This window comes from Martes martes, assembly GCF_963455335.1.
Source record: "Martes martes genome assembly, chromosome: 2".
Taxonomy (NCBI): Eukaryota; Metazoa; Chordata; class Mammalia; order Carnivora; family Mustelidae; genus Martes; species Martes martes.
In genome coordinates, this window is record NC_137889.1 from 127,099,086 (window position 1) to 127,119,017 (window position 19,932).

Here is a 19,932-nt window from a genome sequence, read left to right on the forward strand (position 1 = left end):
CTCAAACAAAACAAAACAAAAAACAAACAAACAAACAAAAAACTTTGAACTGTAACTTTACGAGAGAGCATGTGAGATTGGCATTATCTCAAGCTGCTTAATCTATTTTGGTTTTCATCATTGTATACCTACCAATAAGCCATTCAAAATCCATGATGGAGTGAGAAAGAAAACAAACTAATTTCAGTAGATATTGTTATTTTCACCCTCTACTCTCTGTTCTTGTCATCCTAAGACAGTTATATCTTATGCAAACAGGGTCTCCCCATGTCCTTTGTTCCTTATTTTATAAAACATTCTTTTACATTGTACAGTCCTGTATTGCAGTGTGGTTAAATATGCTTAGTTTAATATCCTGCCAGAGATAATAGATCCTTGAACTTGTAAGGAATCTTATATGTGGCTGTTGGTTATATATACATTTTTTATTTTATTATTTTTTAAAATTTTATTTATTTATTTGACAGAGAGAGAGCATAAGCAGGGGGAGCAGTAGAGAGAGAAGGAGAAGCAGACCCCTTGCTGAGCAGGGACCCTGATGAGGGCTCGATCCCATGACCCTGAAATCATGACCTGAGCTGGAGGCAGACGCTTAACCTACCGAGCCACGCAAAAGCCCCTATTGTGCGCGCATGTGTGTGTGTGTATACATATATATATATATGTATGTGTGTGTATATATGTGTGTGTGTGTGTATATATATATATATATATATATTTTAGACTTGCCTTTATTTTTTTTTTTATTTTAATAAACATATAATGTATTTTTATCCCCAGGGGTACAGGTCTGTGAATCGTCTGGTTTACACATTTCACAGCACTCATCATAGCACATACCCTCCCCAATGTACATTTCCCCACCACCCTCTCCCATCCCCCTTCCCCCCCACAACCCTCAGTCTGTTTCTTGAGATTGAGTCTTTTATGGTTTGTCTCCCTCCCAATCCCATCTTTTCATTTTTTCTTTTCCTACCTCCCCCCAAACCCCCCCACCTTGCATCTCCACTTCCTCATATCAAAGAGATCATATGATAGTTATATTTCTCCGATTGACTTATTTCGCTAAGCATGATACCCTCTAGTTCCATCCACGTCGTCGCAAATGGCAAGATTTCATGTCTTTTGATGGCTGCATAGTATTCCATTGTGTATATATACCACATCTTCTTTATCCATTCATCTGTTGATGGACATCTAGGCGCTTTCCACAGTTTGGCTATTGTGGACATTGCTGCTATAAACATTCGGGTGCACGTGCCCCTTCGGAGCACCACGTTTGTATCTTTAGGATATATACCCAGGAGTGCAATTGCTGGGTCGTAGGGTAGCTCTATTTTCAGTTTTTTGAGGAACCTCCACACTGTTTTCCAGAGTGGTTGCACCAGCTTGCATTCCCACCAACAGTGTAGGAGGGTTCCCCTCTCTCCGCATCCTCGCCAGCATCTGTCATTTCTTGACTTGTTAATTTTAGCCATTCTGACTGGTGTGAGGTGGTATCTCATTGTGGTTTTGATTTGTATTTCCCTGATGCCGAGTGATGTGGAGCATTTTTTCATGTGTCTGTTGGCCATCTGGATGTCTTCCTTGCAGAAATGTCTGTTCATGTCCTCTGCCCATTTCTTGACTGGATTATTTGTTCTTTGGGTATTGAGTTTGATAAGCTCTTTATAGATTCTGGATACGAGCCCTTTATCTGATATGTCGTTTGCAAATATCTTCTCCCATTCTGTCAGTTGTCTTTTGGTTTTGTTAACTGTTTCCTTTGCTGTGCAAAAGCTTTTGATCTTGATGAAATCCCAATAGTTCATTTTTGCCCTTGCTTCTGTCGCCTTTGGCGATGTTCCTAGGAAGAAGTTGCTGCGGTGGAGGTCAAAGAGGTTGCTGCCTGCATTCTCCTCAAGGATTTTGATAGATTCCTTTCGCACATTGAGGTCCTTCATCCACTTTGAGTCTATTTTCGTGTGTGGTGTAAGGAAATAGTCCAATTTCATTTTTCTGCATGTGGCTGTCCAATTTTCCCAGCACCATTTGTTGAAGAGACTGTCTTTTTTCCATTGGATATTCTTTCCTGCTTTGTCGAAGATTAGTTGACCATAGAGTTGAGGGTCTATTTCTGGGCTCTCTATTCTGTTCCATTGGTCTATATGTCTGTTTTTGTGCCAGTACCATACTGTCTTGATGATGACAGCTTTGTAATAGAGCTTGAAGTCTGGAATTGTGATACCACCGACTTTGGCTTTCTTTTTCAATATTCCTTTGGCTATTCGAGGTCTTTTCTGGTTCCATATAAATTTTAGGATTATTTGTTCTACTTCTTTAAAAAAAATAGATGGGATTTTGATAGGGATTGCATTAAATGTGTAGATTGCTTTAGGTAAAATAGACATTTTCACAATATTTGTTCTTCCAATCCATGAGCATGGAATATTTTTCCATTTCTTTGTGTCTTCCTCAATTTCTTTCATGAGTACTTTATAGTTTTCTGAGTATAGATTCTTTGCCTCTTTGGTTAGATTTATTCCTAGGTATCTTATGGTTTTGGGTACGATGGTAAATGGGACTGACTCCTCAATTTCTCTTTCTTCTGTCTTATTGTTAGTGTAAAGAAATGCGACTGATTTCTGTGCATTGACTTTATATCCTGACACTTTACTGAATTCCTGTATAAGTTCTAGCAGTTTTGGAGTGGAGCCTTTTGGGTTTTCCACATATAGTATCATATCATCTGCAAAGAGTGATAGTTTGACTTCTTCTTTGCCGATTTGGATGCCTTTAATTTCTTTTTGTTGTCTGATTGCTGAGGCTAGGACTTCTAGTACTATATTGAACAGCAGTGGTGATAACGGACATCCCTGCCGTGTTCCTGACCTTAGCGGAAAAGCTTTCAGTTTTTCTCCATTGAGAATGATATTTGCGGTGGGTTTTTCATAGATGGCTTTGATAATGTTGAGGTATGTGCCTTCTATCCCTACACTTTGAAGAGTTTTAATCAGGAAGGGATGCTGCACTTTGTCAAACGCTTTTTCAGCATCTATTGAGAGTATCATATGGTTCTTACTCTTTCTTTTATTAATGTATTGTATCACATTGATGGATTTGCGGATGTTGAACCAACCTTGCAGCCCTGGAATAAATCCCACTTGGTCGTGGTGAATAATCCTTTTAATGTACTGTTGGATCCTATTGGCCAGTATTTTGGTGAGAATTTTCGCATCTGTGTTCATCAAGGATATTGGTCTGTAATTCTCTTTTTTGGTGGGATCCTTGTCTGGTTTTGGGATCAAGGTGATGCTGGCCTCATAGAATGAGTTTGGAAGTTTTCCTTCCATTTCTATTTTTTGGAACAGTTTCAGGAGAATAGGAATTAATTCTTCTTTAAATGTTTGGTAGAATTCCCCTGGGAAGCCGTCTGGTCCTGGACTTTTGTTTGTTTGGAGATTTTTGATGACTGTTTCAATCTCCTTACTGGTTATGGGTCTGTTCAGGTTATCTATTTCTTCCTGGTTCAGTTGTGGTAGTTTATACATCTCTAGAAATGTATCCATTTCTTCCAGGTTGTCAAATTTGTTGCCATAGAGTTGCTCGTAGTATGTTCTTATAATTGTTTGTATTTCTTTGGTGTTGGTTGTGATCTCTCCTCTTTCATTCATGATTTTATTTATTTGCGTCCTTTCTCTTTTCTTTTTGATAAGTCTGGCCAGGGGCTTATCAATCTTATTAATTCTTTCAAAGAACCAGCTCCTAGTTTTGTTGATTTGTTCTATTGTTTTTTTAGTTTCTATTTCATTGATTTCTGCTCTGATCTTTATGATTTCTCTTCTCCTGCTGGGTTTGGGCTTTCTTTGTTGTTCTCTCTCCAGCTCCTTTAGGTGTAGGGTTAGGTTGTGTATTTGAGACCTTTCTTGTTTCTTGAGAAAGGCTTGCACTGCTATATATTTTCCTCTCAGGACTGCCTTTGTTGTGTCCCACAGATTTTGAACTGTTGTGTTTTCATTATCATTTGTTTCCATGAATTTTTTCCATTCTTCTTTAATTTCCTGGTTGACCCATTCATTTTTTAGAAGGATGCTGTTTAGTCTCCATGTATTTGCGTTCTTTCCAAATTTCCTCTTGTGATTGAGTTCGAGCTTCAGAGCATTGTGGTCTGAAAATATGCAGGGAATGATCTCGATCTTTTGGTACTGATTGAGACCTGATTTATGACCCAGGATGTGGTCTATTCTGGAGAATGTTCCATGTGCACTAGAGAAGAATGTATATTCTGTTGCTTTGGGATGGAATGTTCTGAATATATCTGTGATTTCCATTTGGTCCAGTGTGTCATTTAAGGCCTTTATTTCCTTGTTGATTTTTTGCTTAGATGATCTGTCCATTTCAGCGAGGGGAGTGTTAAAGTCCCCTGCTATTATTGTATTACTGTCGATGTATTTCTTTGATTTTGTTATTAATTGGTTTATATAGTTGGCTGCTCCCATGTTAGGGGCATAGATATTTAAGATTGTTAGATCTTCTTGTTGGACAGACCCTTTGAGTATGATATAGTGTCCTTCCTCATCTCTTATTATAGTCTTTGGCTTAAAATCTAATTGATCTGATATAAGGATTGCCACCCCAGCTTTCTTCTGATGTCCATTAGCATGGTACATTGTTTTCCACCCCCTCACTTTAAATCTGGAGGTGTCTTCGGGTCTAAAATGAGTTTCTTGTAGGCAGCATATGGATGGGTTTTGTTTTTTTATCCATTCTGATACCCTGTGTCTTTTGATTGGGGCATTTAGCCCATTAACATTCAGGGTAACTATTGAGAGATATGAATTGAGTGCCATTGTATTGCCTGTAAGATGATTGTTACTGTATATTGTTTCTGTTTCTTTCTGATCTACTACTTTTAGGGTCTCTCTTTGCTTAGAGGACCCCTTTCAATATTTCCTGTAGAGCTGGTTTGGTGTTTGCAAATTCTTTCAGCTTTTGTTTGTCCTGGAAGCTCTTTATCTCTCCTTCTATTTTCAATGATAGCCTAGCCGGATATAGTATTCTTGGCTGCATGTTTTTCTCGTTTAGTGCTCTGAATATATCATGCCAGTTCTTTCTGGCCTGCCAGGTCTCTGTGGATAGGTCCGCTGCCAATCTAATGTTTTTACCCTTGTATGTTACAGACTTCTTTTCCCGGGCTGCTTTCAGGATTTTCTCTTTGTCGCTAAGACTTGTAAATTTTACTATCAGGTGACGAGGTGTGGACCTATTTTTATTGATTTTGAGGGGCGTTCTTAGCATCTCCTGGATTTTGATGTTTGTTCCCTTTGCCATATTAGGGAAATTCTCTCCAATAATTGTCTCCAATATACCTTCTGCTCCCCTCTCTCTTTCTTCTTCTTCTGGAATCCCAATTATTCTAATGTTGTGTCGTCTTATGGTGTCACTTATCTCTCGAATCCTCTCCTCGTGTTCCAGTAGTTGTTTGTCTCTCTTTTGCTCAGCTTCTTTATTCTCTGTCATTTGGTCTTCTATGTCACTAATTCTTTCTTCTGCCTCATTTATCCTGGCAGTGAGAGCTTCCATTTTTGATTGCACCTCATGAATAGCTTTTTTGATTTCAACTTGGTTAGATTTTAGTTCTTTTATTTCTCCAGAAAGGGCTTTTATCTCTCCGTTGAGGGTTTCTCTAATATCTTCTATGCCTTTTTCGAGCCCGGCTAGAACCTTGAGAATTGTCATTCTGAACTCTAGATCTGTCATGCTACCTATGTCTGTATTGATTAGGTCTCCAGCCTTCGGTACGGCCTCTTGTTCTTTTTTTTGAGGTGAGTTTTTCCGCCTTGTCATTTTGTCCAGGTAGGATTTGCTTTCTCCTGCTGTGGAATTCCGCTGTTCTTGGTGACTGAAGTTGGTTTTGGATGGTTTCTTGTTGATCTTCTGGGGGAGGGGCCTGTTGTAGTGATTCTCAAGTGTCTTTGCCGCAGGCGGAATTGCACCGCCCTTGCCAGGGGCCGGGCTAAGGAATCCGCTCGGGTTTGCTTTCAGGAGCTTTTGTTCCCTGAGCGCTTTCCGTAGAGTTCCGGAGGACGGGAATGAAGATGGCGGCCTCCCAATCTCTCGGCCCGGAGGAGCCGAGAGCTTGGGGTTCCGCTCCTCAGTGCGCTCTCAGAGCAAAGCGCCCAATAGCCCCGCCTCCCTGGCTTGCGGTCGCGCCTCGAGGAAAGCAGTCAATTGTTGGAGCTGGAGAAAAGCGCCGGGTCGCTTTTGTCTCCGCGGCCTGCGGCTGCGCTCCGAGCCCACCCAGCCTGCGACCGGCACAAGGTAACCCCGGGCTTAGAGCTCACTCCTCGGCTTTGTCGCTATAGCCGGCTTCCCCGCTCTAATACCTGCGAGCTCTGCGGCACTCAGACACCCCCAGTCCTTCTGTGACCCCGCGGGTCCTGGGGTTATGCTGACCCCGCCTGGGTTTCCCCCCAGTTTAGCCTCTGGAGCGATGTCTCCCAGTGGAGCCGACTTTTAAAAGTCCCGGTTTTTTGCTCCGTCGCTCCGCCGCTTGCCTGGTGCCGGCCCCTCCCCCCGGGGTCTATCTTCCCGTCGCTTTGGATTCACTTCTCCGCAGGTCCTACCTTTCAGAAAGTGATCGATTTTCTGTTTCTGGGATTGTTGCTCTTCTTCTCTTCGATTTCCCGTTGGATTTATAGGTGTTCACAATGGTTAGATAAGCTATCTAGCTGATCTCCTGCTACCTGATGTCGTCTCAGCCTGCTACTTCTCCGCCATCTTGACTCCTCCCTAGACTTGCCTTTAAAATATTGTTATGGTTGTTTTTCTTTCAAGTGTCCATCTGATTTATGATTTAAAAATATAAAAAGTAATAATTTCATTTTAGTTATTGGAAGTAGGGTTTAATTATAAAGCAAGTCTTCCCTTTCGCAGAAAAATTAATCAATAGAGTTTTCTATGTGGATAAAAAAGATAGAGCACAAACAAGGTGTTGACTATTACTGTGGTAACACAACTTTTGTATTTACTCATTTATTGAATTTTTCCACCAGATATTTTCAACGTAGAATATTAAAAAGTTTGTGATTTTCTTTCTTGGTTTTATTTATATCACATTTATATGTGTTTAAATTTAGCTTTTTTTTTTTTTTTTCCACAGAGAACTGAATTGCTCTTTTTGTTGGCTATTAAAAATTGTCTTAAGAATTTCAAACCCACCTTTCAGTTGTAATCCTTGGAACTTTAAAAAACAGTGTATCTGGGAAGGGATAGTTTTCTGATTACCTGATTTTGTAAGTTACATAAACTAAGAATTCTGGGAAAAAAATCTCAAATCTTGTGTTTTTCTCAACTTGTCTTTCTTCATTGAGGCTTTTAAGTATTATAAGTTCATTTTCTTAGCTTCAGTTCTGATTCTCATTTTAATTTTACTTAGCTTTGTCTGTTTTCTCCTTGTCCAAGTTTGTGTCCAGCCTGGCTTCAAGCTGTGGGCTGGGAGAACCTTTGTGTAATGAAAGGAACAGGGTCTTAGAGTCCCAAAGATGTGAACTTGTAACCTAATTCCATTACTGCCTAGTTGTGACCACATATGGGCTATTTAGTTTTGCTGAGGCTTATGAGTTATGTGGTCTAATGATAGTCAAGTTAGAGTGTGGTTTTGAGAATAGAATGAGGCTGTACAGGTAAAACACCTGGAGAGTAAGTACCAGTTCCCGGTGCTTGATGCTGTGTTCTTCCCAGTTACCCTGACCCTGATCCCCAATCCTGGCATCTTTATTCATCCATTTCAGTGATTCCAAAAGACACCATTCCTGATACTTAGCTGACTTTTAGATATTAAAATGCTCTCAGTTCTTACATTGCAATTAACTTGAAATCCCTGTGGTAATTATTTTATTATCTACAATGTGAAATTGACTTTAGTGGCAGTCACAGTCCTGATCTTATCTTTAGTTATTTTTATCCAGATGTAATAATTAAGTATTTAATGTTGAACTTCCAACATTTAATTGATGTACCAGAGTCATTATTCACTTTCTGTTATATTTGTCCAAATGACAGAAAATGAAGTTAGAAATTGAGATAATATTGATAAAATTGATTGAGGAAATTTTTCAAAGAACATTATGTATATCCTATATACTGTATTGATTCCTAAATTATTAAGTTTTTATGTTTAATAATTATTATTGTTCTATACAAAAAATGTTTTGCAAGAAATATAATAAGAGAGCCTAAAAATGAAAACTTAGTTTGGGTTTATGAGGCAGTATTCTCTAAGTGTAATCATAATTAATTAATATTATATTTATTATTGTTAAATATGTTCAATAATTTTAATTGCACTCTAGTTCTAGCTTCATTGCATATATTTAATAGGCAAATGGAACTTCAGACACAAATTCAAATTAAAAATTCTGAAGCACTTACTTAAACATGCATCCCCACCCATGATACAGTATTCCTTAATTCATTATTACTGTAGCCAATATCTTAAAAAACACTCACAGTTTAAATTTAGGGACTACATGAACAGCTTCATTTATGAGACCTGATTTTCATGAAAATCACCTAAGATAATTCATAGTAATAGCTAAATTTTTTCAAATAATGATGATGAAGAAGAATGACAAATTTTACCAATTGCAGCATACAGAGATAGACTTTTTCACCTGTTTTGTTTGGGGAGAAAAGAAAACATAAAAAGGAAAGAAGGCCAGATGAATACTTTTGCTACAATTAGTGGTGATGCATGTAGTGAACTGCTAAGTATCCATGACTAATCGAGATAGACAGGGCTGTCCCTTGCTAATCACAAAAGATATTGGCCTGTCCATAGGAGAGAGGAGTGATTATATCAAAAAGAACAGTCAGCTATTACCAGGGCAAACTCTGTCAGGAGTGTCTGTGAATGATGAGACAAAAGGACAGAGATGAAATTAAAAGCAGCATTAACTGTCTTTAAATAAGAAGGCATTTTTATGTGCTCATGTACTGCATTGAAAGATGCTTTGTTTTGTTTTCTTTTACAAAATGTATTTTTTAAAGAAACACACTACCTTATTATAAACTCATGAAATTCATTGTCATAAAAATGTATCATGATGATTGTTTCCTATAATATTGTAAAGCACTTAAAACTTTATCATTATTTTATATTTTCCACATAATCTCTAAGTGCTAATTATAGCCAATATCAAATCAAGTACAGAACAAAGGATGAAGCCAAATGAAGCAGGTAGGTTGAATTTTTGTGGTAAGGTAATACAGTTCTGCTTGTTTTTGGTCTGCCATTATTTATGTAAACAGATGATTAAGTCTTAGTTGATAATTTGTAAATGATTATTTTCTGCCAAATACAGTTTAACTTTTTTTTAAGTTTTTTTTTTTAATTTATTCATATAAGAGAGACAGTGAACAAGGAAGAGCACAGCAGGGGGAAGCAACAGAGGGAGAGGGAGAAGCAGGATCTTCGCTGAATAGGGTGCCCAATGAGGGGGCTTGATCAAGAATTTAGGAGTGCTTAGGTAGCTCAGTCAGTTAACCATCCAACTCTTGGTTTTGGCTCAGGTCATGTTCTCAGGGTCCTGAGATTGAGCTCTGCCTCAGGCTATGCACTCATAGTGGTGTCTGCTTGAGAGTCTCTCCTTCCACCCTCCCCCCTCCCCTGCACACTCATGCACACATTTTCTCTCTCAAACAAATAAATAAAATCTTAAAAAAAAAAAAAAAGAACAGGAATTTAAATCTATTCAGTCTGCCTTCACAGTCCATAAATTTCATTACGGTAGTATTTTTCCTTTCATGGTGAAGCAGTTACAAATTGTGTGACCAGAGCTTTGACTTTGTTGGGTGAATAAGCTTGATTTAGATCGCTATGGAATAAATAGAAGGAATAAATATATTCTTCAGTTAGCTTGTTTGTTTGTTTCAATGATTGCGGTAACTCAGCTCCAAAGAGAGGACTCTAGAGACTAGACATGGATTTTTGGTTGGCTGATAAAACTTTAAGTCTTATTAAATCACAAGGGGATTAATATAAATTGAAAGCCTCAACTAGCTCACACCAAAATTCCTTTGAGCATTTACTTTAACTGACTTACACTGCTTTTATTCAATTCTAAAACATTATAAATTTTAGAATAATTTCTGGGTATACAGGGAGTTTAACTGAAATACTAGGAACTCACTGAATTTAAGACATAAGCAACTTTTGTAAATGAGAAAACACAGTACTGCTAATCAATCAATAACAAATCATTATAGTTTGTCAGTGAGTTGTCGACTTTCAGACAGTTGTCTATGGCTGTGACCAAAATCATTTTGGAGAGGGTAGGGCAAGGATGAGTAATATAAACTTTCCTGAGATTGGTTTTTAAAAACTTACTCTTATGAAAGTTTATTTTTCCAGTTTTTTTTGTTTCCAAAGAGCATTTTTTCCTCAGCCTGAAGAAACTCCACCCTATTCTTCTAACTGTGCAGAACATAGGCTTAGTGGTATAGCTACTAGAGGCCTGGATCTGTAGGTGACCAATATCTTCTGACCAATATCTTCATCTTGCCTGTCATAAGGTGAGATCTGAGTCAGAAACCACAGTCTTCCTTAAGATGTTCTTCAATAGAACATTGCATTGTTATCTGAAAGTCTCAAATGACTACATCCTTCAGATAAGGTCTTGCTAATCTTGGTGTTTCCTCAACTGGCCACTAATATCATAAAATTATCCAATATAACCTACCCCTGCTCCCACAGGGTAAATTGGGCAGAACGGCACTGAAAGATGCTCTTGATATAGCCCTATGTTTCTGACTCCTGGAATTGCTGCATGTAGTTCTTTCATTCCCTAAATAAACCTGGGACATATTTTAATTTTTCTGGAAAAAAAAAAAAACTAATGTCATATAATCTCCTAGACATATTTTAATTGATGCTATTATCTTCCAAAAATTTAATTCTTCTTATTTTCCTTACTGAAGCTATAGGTGCCCTAGGTGCCTAGTGAGACCCTCTCATTGCTCTTGGAGGCCACCTCCATGCATAAATAAAAGCCTGCTCTACAGAGTCTTCACCGAACTTTGTTCTTTTAATTAGATGTACACTCAGGGTTTCTAGACTCTGGGTTACATTTCACTTGACCTTCAAGTAGTTTTTCTTGTTGCTAACCTACTTGTCCAAGCTAGGTTATCTTTTCTAGCTGAGATATGTTTCTGAGAACTATTAATGTATTAATTACCCTAGTATTTTTAGCATCCATAGAAGTAATCACTATAACTAGCAGCATTTTACAGATGAAGAAACTGGAATACAGAAGGGCAAGATAACTTACCCATAGTCACCAGCTGGCAATACACCAGGTTTTGTATTCAGGCTATTTGGGTATAGAGTTTACACAGTCAACCAATAAATATTCTACTCTGAGAGGGGGAAGGTGGATTTATATTGGGGTCAGTGAATTGATGTAGTTCACTACAGATGGTTTCAGTATCCTCTAAGTTTCCTGTGTAGTAGAATGTTCAGTAGGATGGAGGGTTGTGAAAGAGATGTGAGGGAGGGGCAAATCTTTGGTCAAACTTACCACTTGTGTGACTTTTCCTATCAGCTCTCAAAAAACCACAAACTTCACTAAAAATGATGGGGGGCCAGGGGAGTTGAGGATATTGAGGGAGAGCAGTTCTGGTAAGCAGACATCTAGGGTGAATAAAGAAGAGAAGCCTTGAGATGACTGTTGGAATGGAATAGCACAAAATGAGATTTTTTTCTACATGTGAAAGACGACATTTTGTTCATATTTAGTTAGAGAGTGGTAGGTAAGTCTTGAAGAATCCAATGCTGTGAACAGTGGAGTCTGAGGGGTTTTTTTGTTTTTAAAAATTTTATTTATTTGACAGAGATCACTAAGTAGGCAGAGAGAGAGAGAGGGGAAAACAGGCTCCCTGCTGAGCAGAGAGCCTGATGTGCGGCCTGATCCCAGGATCCTAAGACCATGACCTGAGCTGAAGGCAGAGGCTTAACCCACTGAGCCACCCAGGTGCTCAAGTCTGAGTTTTCTGATCCAGAATGTTTGAGGATAAAAGAAATGGTAAATGACATATGGTTGGAGTCTTGATGGCAGATGGGTTTGTGAGAGGAAGATTAATTTGTGATGTGGACATCACATGGTAGGAAACCAGGATTTCACCTCCAGCTTTCAGCCAGAATATAGGCACAGAAGAGTTAGTTAGGCCATAGGGGTTCTTCAGATAAGTTGGTCAGAGACAGTACAATAATTCTCCCATGGTGATCACATGCTTTTCTGACAGAAGAACATTTCAGGTTTTTTGCTTGAAGTAACTTATCAATTAAATCTTCTCTGGGATTAATTGTAAGCTGTTATACATGCCCGATAAGACTGTGGTTCTTTATGACTTAAAATAGGTGGCGGAAGTGCGCAGTGATTCCTCTGACAAGATTTTAAACACTGGGAAAACTGTCTAGGTCAATTGGTTATATTTCTCTTTTTATTGCTTGTAAATTTTTCTGCCAAAATCAAGGGCTGAGAGGGGAGTTTTGTTCTCTATAGACTGTATTCCTACACTTGTATTACTTCAACAACATTCTCTCTATTTCTTTATAGCTTAAAAGCTCTCTGCATATATTATAAGAATCACTGGGCACAAGCTATATAAAATAGTTATGCAAAATAGTTATAAAGACCAGGATGTTCTCAGGTTCAGTTCATTTGCTTTACTACCAACAGACATGTTTTGGTACTAACCAGAGTTTTGATCTCCTACTCATATCTCTTAAATATATCTCAAATCCTTCTATTTCTCCCCATCTCCATTATTGTCCCTTTGCTCAGGCCACATCATCCCTTGTCTGGAATGTTACAGTAGCTTCCTATGGATCTGCATGTTATCCATCCTAATCATTCTCCACACTACAGCTAAAGGCATCTTTCTAATGCAAAAGTGCAGTATCTCTCTTTGAAGTCTTTCAACTCTTCCCTATTTTGGTTAGGAAAAAGTTCAGGGTCTTTTTAGATCTCCTTCTTGATCTCTGTAGTCTTCTATCTCATACAAGTGTCTTTGGTTCTAGAACTTTGGTTGGCAAACCGTTCTGCCTCTCATTCATTTCCTGTTCCTGTCACCTGGCTGATTCCTAATTCCCCTTTCAAGTTTCGGTTTGGATATTGCTTCCTATAGGAAGACTTCTTGTTCCTTTTAGATTAATTTAGGTTTTCCTCCTTTGTGTTCTCAAGCAGCCTGTACTTATTTCTTTTATTTAAACTGTTCAAAAGATTTTGAAATCACCTGCTTCTTTCAACAGAGTATAAGCTCCTTGAGGTCAATGGCCACATCTTTTTCATGGTTGTATCTCTTGTGTTAAACCCAGTGGTTGGCACAGAGTAGGTGACTGTATGTTTCTATAAATTGAATATGATTTGATATTACTCCAGAGCAATCCTTCTCAGTTCTCTTGAATAAAGAAGACATACAACATCAATTTCAGATGGGTTTATTCTGAAATAATCTGGAGGGTGTTCTAATACATTAAGCTAATTTTTGTGTCTCCCTCAATCAAAAATTTTCCTGATCTTGGTCTTCAGACCCATTATACCTATCTTAAATGTCTATAGTGGGTTTCTCACTTGCCCAGAAATGTTCCTGAACCAGCTCTCCAGAGATATGCAGCCTTCTTTAAACCATCTTTCTCTTGCTTTTAGCTTCCCTTTTTTTCAGTTTTCACCTTCTGATTCTTTATGCTTTCCTCTTGCTGACACACCCACATCCATATAGATGGAAACTTTTTCTCTAAATAGTACTCTGTGTTTTGGCTAAATCTGCACCATCAAAAATTCCATATATAAATCCCCTAGGTAACATATACAAACAGATATAAATCAAAAGAGTTTATGCAAATACATATATACTTGAGGAGAGACGTGTAATCTCAGGATTGGAACTTGTAGAAGAAATCATGTGTGATTAGGCAGTACACATTACAGGCAGAAATAGTGGGAAGTCTACAGCTGCCATTTCAGGATATCATAAAATTTAACAACTATCCCAAAACATAAATGCATTTTTACCAATGGTAAGTCAGATTCAAAGCAAATGATTGCAAAATCTCAAATGTGTTTTTATTTTAAACACTGATTTAACAAGTTTTCAAAAAACAAAATTATGTAGGCTCTGAACACAGTGATTTATAGGCAGGTCTTATGCAAATGTAGTTGTAAGTGAGACAAGTACAAAGTAAGGTTATAATTTTATACAGGTAGGGTTTTTTCATATGTAGTATCGGTATCTTCTTTATTTCTCCCAAGACAGCCCTTGGGTTAGTGACATTTCAAGATGCCACCAGAAGATAGATAATAGCATCTGATTACTTTAGGGTTAATCGTTAGCAACATGGTTGTACTAGTGACATTGTTTATAGTGTTCAATTAAATGCCAATTTAATGACACTCCACATTTAAACAGCACTGCTGAGCTCTTATGTAGTTTCCAGCCCAGAGGATTGACCAGATGTCCACCCTTGCTGACCTACCACATGCCTTTCTATCTTTCAAGGATGCAGGTAATTGCTAGTCCTGAAGGAGACTCAAACAAGCTATTTTCTGGCTGTATTCATGATGTCTTTCTTAATAGGGAATGAATTGGCACTCTTCGTAGTGCCAAATATCCAACAGAAAACTGGGTTTGGGTATTTATGTGGTAGGAATTTTGTTTCATGAAGCCTTGGCTGGATATTCCACTCTAGATTTACAGCTTTTCATCATACCTTGCATTCTGAGAGGAATGATGGCTGCATTACTACTGACTAAGCAGCTGCAGGATTATCTCTTCCACCCAACCAATTCACCTGGGCTTTTGGAAATAGGTTTTCAGACCTGAAAAGTGTTCCCGTTCCAAGGGTGAGAGTGAATAAACTGAACTAGCACTACTATTCAGCTGCAATGAGACTGTCAGCCCCTGATAATTTGCATCCAAAGAAACCAATTTGAACCAAAGCGCTGCTACTGAAATGTGTCTTTTACTAATAGACTCCTATAAATATACAATGCTTTGTTCATTCAAATATCCTCAGGTGAAAGAAATTAAAGTTAAGGTCATTTCCATCCCACAGCTTCACTAGCTGCTTGTTCAAATGTATTTTAGAGATGACCTCCAGTGGGAATGTATATTGAGAATATCCATCCCATCCTCCTCCTTATCCCTTTAAACAAAGATAGCAGACAAGGGGTGCCTGGGTAGCTCAGTAATTAAGCATCTGCTTTCAGTTCAGGTCATGATCCCACAGTCCTGGGACTGAGCCTACATAGGGCTCCCTGCTTGGCTGGGAGCCTACTTCTCCCTCTCCTTCTGCCCCTCTCCCCTGCTCCTGCTCTCTCTCAGGATCTCTCTCTCTCTCTCTCCCCCTCTCATCTCTATCTCTCAAAAAATAAAATCTTTAAAAACTACACATCAGACAAGAGCTTACATATGCCAAATATAGTCCCCTCAGAGAACTTCACTGTCCAGTAAGAAAAACAGAAGTAAATAGAAAAGTATAATGTAGCGTAAATACGACTATGATGAAAGTGGTCTTGCACTGTAAAATAAAAAAGAGATATTATTTTTTAAAAATATTTTATTTATTTATTTGATAGAGAAAACACAATGGGGGGTTGCAGAAGGAGAAGAAGGAGCAGAGCAGATTCCCTGCTGAGCTGGAGCTGGGAGCCCCATGCAGGGCTGTGACGCTCCATGCAAAACTTGATCCCAGGACCCTGAGATCATAACTTGAGCCAGAGTCAGATGCTTAACGACTGAGCCACCCAGGCACCCCAGAAGGAGACATTCTTATCAAAACAATATAGGAAAAAAAGAAGAAAAACACATATGGAAAAAAATGGGTTCAATCACTAGTCTGAGGTGATTTCAGCTCTTGGTTCATATAGCTGTCAACTTTTAGAATGTAAGTTTTAAACATACGATACATCACCTATGAGGAAAATCTGTGGGAAAGAATAGTATGAACTTGAGTGATGTGAGAATTACACATCTCATTTGGATTTCTTAATACACAGCATATAGCAACATCTGACATATAGCAACTGTAAACTTTCTATGTAATTAATCAGTAACTATTATTAATGAAAGATGAGCAAATTTTTAAATTAAGAATATATATTTGTATTAAGAATGTATACCTATATCTGTATATCTATATTTAGCTATAGTTGTAGCTATATATGGAGCTATACATGGAGCAATAGACAGAAAGAGAAAGAAGGAAAGAGTCATATTATATATCAGTTATTAATACCACTGGAAACTGCTCAAGGAATCCTATTTTATAGCAAACCACATTTTGAGAGATACTATTTTAACTAAATTATAAAAAAAGGCAAACTGTACTTCAACACACTGGTTTACTAAGGCTATGCCTTTGTTTTCTATCACTTGTAGCTACTCAAGTGAGAATTTAATTAAATGTTTCTTACTTGAATAAATAATCTGATAAAATGAGATCAGTGATGGCTAGTGCCTGGAGGGTACTGTTCTTGGTGATTGATGGCTTTGTGAATGCAATGCTGAATCTTATTTTACAATATATTCTGACCCTTAAGTAGCGTTTGATCTCAAGCAAAGCCAATCTGAATCAAAGATTGAATCAAAATTTGGGGGATGGAGCATAGTAATCTGGTTATTTTTACTCTAGGATTTCAGGTCAATTATTAGAGTTAATAATATTTCTTAATTTGTGAAACATTATCATCATAACTCCATGTAAAATTTCTTCCTTGTTTAATTTTATTTTATTCCAATTCCTATTTCCTGTTCCTTTTTTAGTAATCATTTCATGAGGTCAATTTAGTTCTTTAAATACACACAGATCCTCGAAATCTGCCCAGTGTTTTTGATCCTACTATACTTACATGTTCTTATTAAATACATCTCAAGTAATACTGTTCTGTGACATTATCCTCTTTATCTTTTTTCTTACTTATTTCACTCAACACTAGTTTTAAATGTATTCATATATACTTCATTTACTCAAATTGATCCATAGTTCCTATTATGGATAACCAAGAATATGATTTTTGTATCTTGAGTAATTGCGTACTTAATTTCACTGAATGTTGTCACACTGTTCTTCAAGAGGTCTGGGACTATTTGCACTCCCACCAGAAGAGCATGGTGGATTTCATCAGCATATTATTTACAAAAGAAGGATTTTAAATAAAAAAAAAACCTGTGCAAATTTCTGTAGAAATAAATCTCTGTAGTGCATGTTGTATGATGTATAATTTAAGCAAAAAATTTGGTATATCTTGTGTTAAGGAGATGCTCATAGGTACTTTTTGAATAAATTGAATGAAGTGCAGTGGACTTCTGGCTCTGACACTTATGAGTTCTGTCACCTTGGACAAATTAATGAATTTCTTAGTTCTCTCATCTGTTAAATAGACCTAATAATACACATTTATTAGATTGTTAGAAACATTATATAAATGCTCCTTGAAAAGATTTAGTTAAATGTTCCAAAATAATAAGCATTTTTTTATTATTTTCTTCTAATTATTATTTAGTGGTGCCATGGAGGTTCATATATAACTGCAAAGCAGTGACATTAAGCAAGTTTTGAAAATGAAAGTAAACCTTTGCAGATCTATCATCTCTATTACTGTGCTCCCAGTAAAACACCTTTAGTGTTTAAGTAGTTAAACTTTATCGAGTTAACTCTTGATACATTTTGAAACTGATGTTTACATAGGAAATTTCATATTCATATGTGGAACACAAAATACAGCCATTTTGAGAAAACAAGGTGCAAGAAAGCACTTCAGTTACATTTCAGATACAATTAGGAAACCATGAAAATCCCATGCAGATATTTTGAGAACAAGAGCATGTGTCAATAAAAGACACATGCGTCAGTAAAAGACACATGCATCAATAAAAGACACATGCATGTATTAGAGATATCTCTGGCTGTAAAAGCCAGCATCATACTGCAAACCATTCTCTGCCCATGTACTTTGTCCTAAAGGTGTTTAGAGGATGCCCTGCAAAGTTAAACCCTATTTTAATCTAGATTCACATGAGTCACCCCAAATCAAGAAAGTATCAAAGAAGGTATCTATAAAAAAGAAAAGTACATTTTTTGCAACGGGTTTGCCGCCGGAACACAGGTGTCGTGAAAACCACCGCTCAACCTAAACCAGAATGGGGAAGGAAAAGACTCATATCAACATTGTTGTCATCGGACACAGAGATTTGGGCAAGTCTACCACTACTGGTCATCTGATCTACCAATGTGATGGGATTGACAAAAGAACTATCGAAAAATTCAAGAAGAAGGCTGCTGAGGTGGGAAAAAGCTCCTTCAAGTATGCCTGGGTCTTGGATAAACTGAAAGCTGAACGTGAACGTGCTATCACCATTGATATCTCTCTGTGGAAATTCAAGACCAGCAAGTATTATGTGACCATCATTGATGCTCCAGGACACAGAGACTTTATCAAAAACATGGTTACAGGTACATCTCAGGCTGACTGTGCTGTCCTGATTGTTGCTGCTAGTGTTGGTGAATTTGAAGCAGGTATCTCCAAGAACGGGCAGACCCGTGAGCATGCCCTTCTGGCTTACACACTGGGTGTAAAACAACTAATTGTTGGTGTTAACAAAATGGATTCCACTGAGCCACCCTACAGCCAGAAGAGATACAAGGAAATCGTTAAGGAAGTCAGCACCTACTTTAAGAAAATTGGCTACAACCCGACACAGTAGCATTTGTGCCAATTTCTGGTTGGAATGGTGACAACATGCTGGAGCCAAGTGCTAACATGCCTTGGTTCAAGGGATGGAAAGTCACCCATAAAGATGGGAATGCCAGTGAAACCACACTGCTTGAAGCTCTGGATTGCATTCTGCCACCAGCTCGTCCAACTGACAAGTCCTTGAGTCTGCCTCTCCAGGACATATATAAAATTGGTGGTATTGGTACTGTCCCTGTGGGCCGAGTGGAGACTGGTGTTCTTAAACCTGGCATGGTGGTCACCTTTGCTCCAGTCAATGTTACAACTGAAGTCAAGTCTGTTGAAATGCACCATGAAGCTTTGAGTGAGGCTCTTCCTGGGGACAATGTGGGCTTCAATGTCAAGAAGGTATCTGTCAAAGATGTTCGTCGTGGCAATGTGGCTGGTGACAGCAAAAATGACCCACCAATGGAAACAACTGGCTTTACAGCTCAGGTGATTATCCTGAACCATCAGGCCAAATTAGTGCTGGATATGCACCTGTGCTGGATTGTCACACAGCTCACATTGCTTGCAAGTTTGCTGAGCTGAAGGAGAAGATAGATCATCGTTCTGGAAAAAAGCTGGAAGATGGTCCCAAGTTCTTGAAATCTGGTGATGCTGCCATTGTTGATATGGTTCCTGGCAAGCCTATGTGTGTTGAGAGCTTCTCTGGCTATCCTCCTCTGGGCCATTTTGTTGTTCGTGACATGAGACAGAGGTTTGCTGTGGGTGTCATCAAAGCAGTGGACAAGAAGGCAGCTGGAGCTAGCAAGGTCACCAAGTCTGCCCAGAAAGCTCAGAAAGCTAAATGAATATTATCCCCAATACCTGCCACCCCAGTCTTAATCAGTGGTGGAAGAATGGTCTCAAAACTGTTTGTGTCAATTGGCCATTTAAGTTTAATAGTAAAAGACTGGTTAATGATAACAATGCATCGTAAAACCTTCAGAAGGAAAGGAGAATGTTTTGTGGACCATTTGTTTTTTTGTGTGTGTGTGGCAGTTTTAAGTTATTAGTCTTTAAAATCAGTAATTTTTAATGGAAACAACTTGACCAAAAATCTGTCACAGAATTTTGAGGCCCATTAAAACAAAAGTTTAATGAGGAAAAAAAAAAGTAAACAAAAAAAATGTAACATAGTGGGAAAGATATTGCTATACACAAAGGCAACTCTGTG

At 38.1% G+C, this 19,932-nt stretch overlaps 1 pseudogene across 1 annotated transcript; it reads left to right on the plus strand.

The window, feature by feature from the left end:
* Nucleotides 1-18,180: 18,180 nt before the first annotated feature.
* LOC308338407 (elongation factor 1-alpha 1-like) lies at nucleotides 18,181-19,567 on the plus strand (annotated as a pseudogene). Its single transcript has one exon. The product of its transcript is annotated as an elongation factor 1-alpha 1-like (transcript).
* Nucleotides 19,568-19,932: the final 365 nt, after the last annotated feature.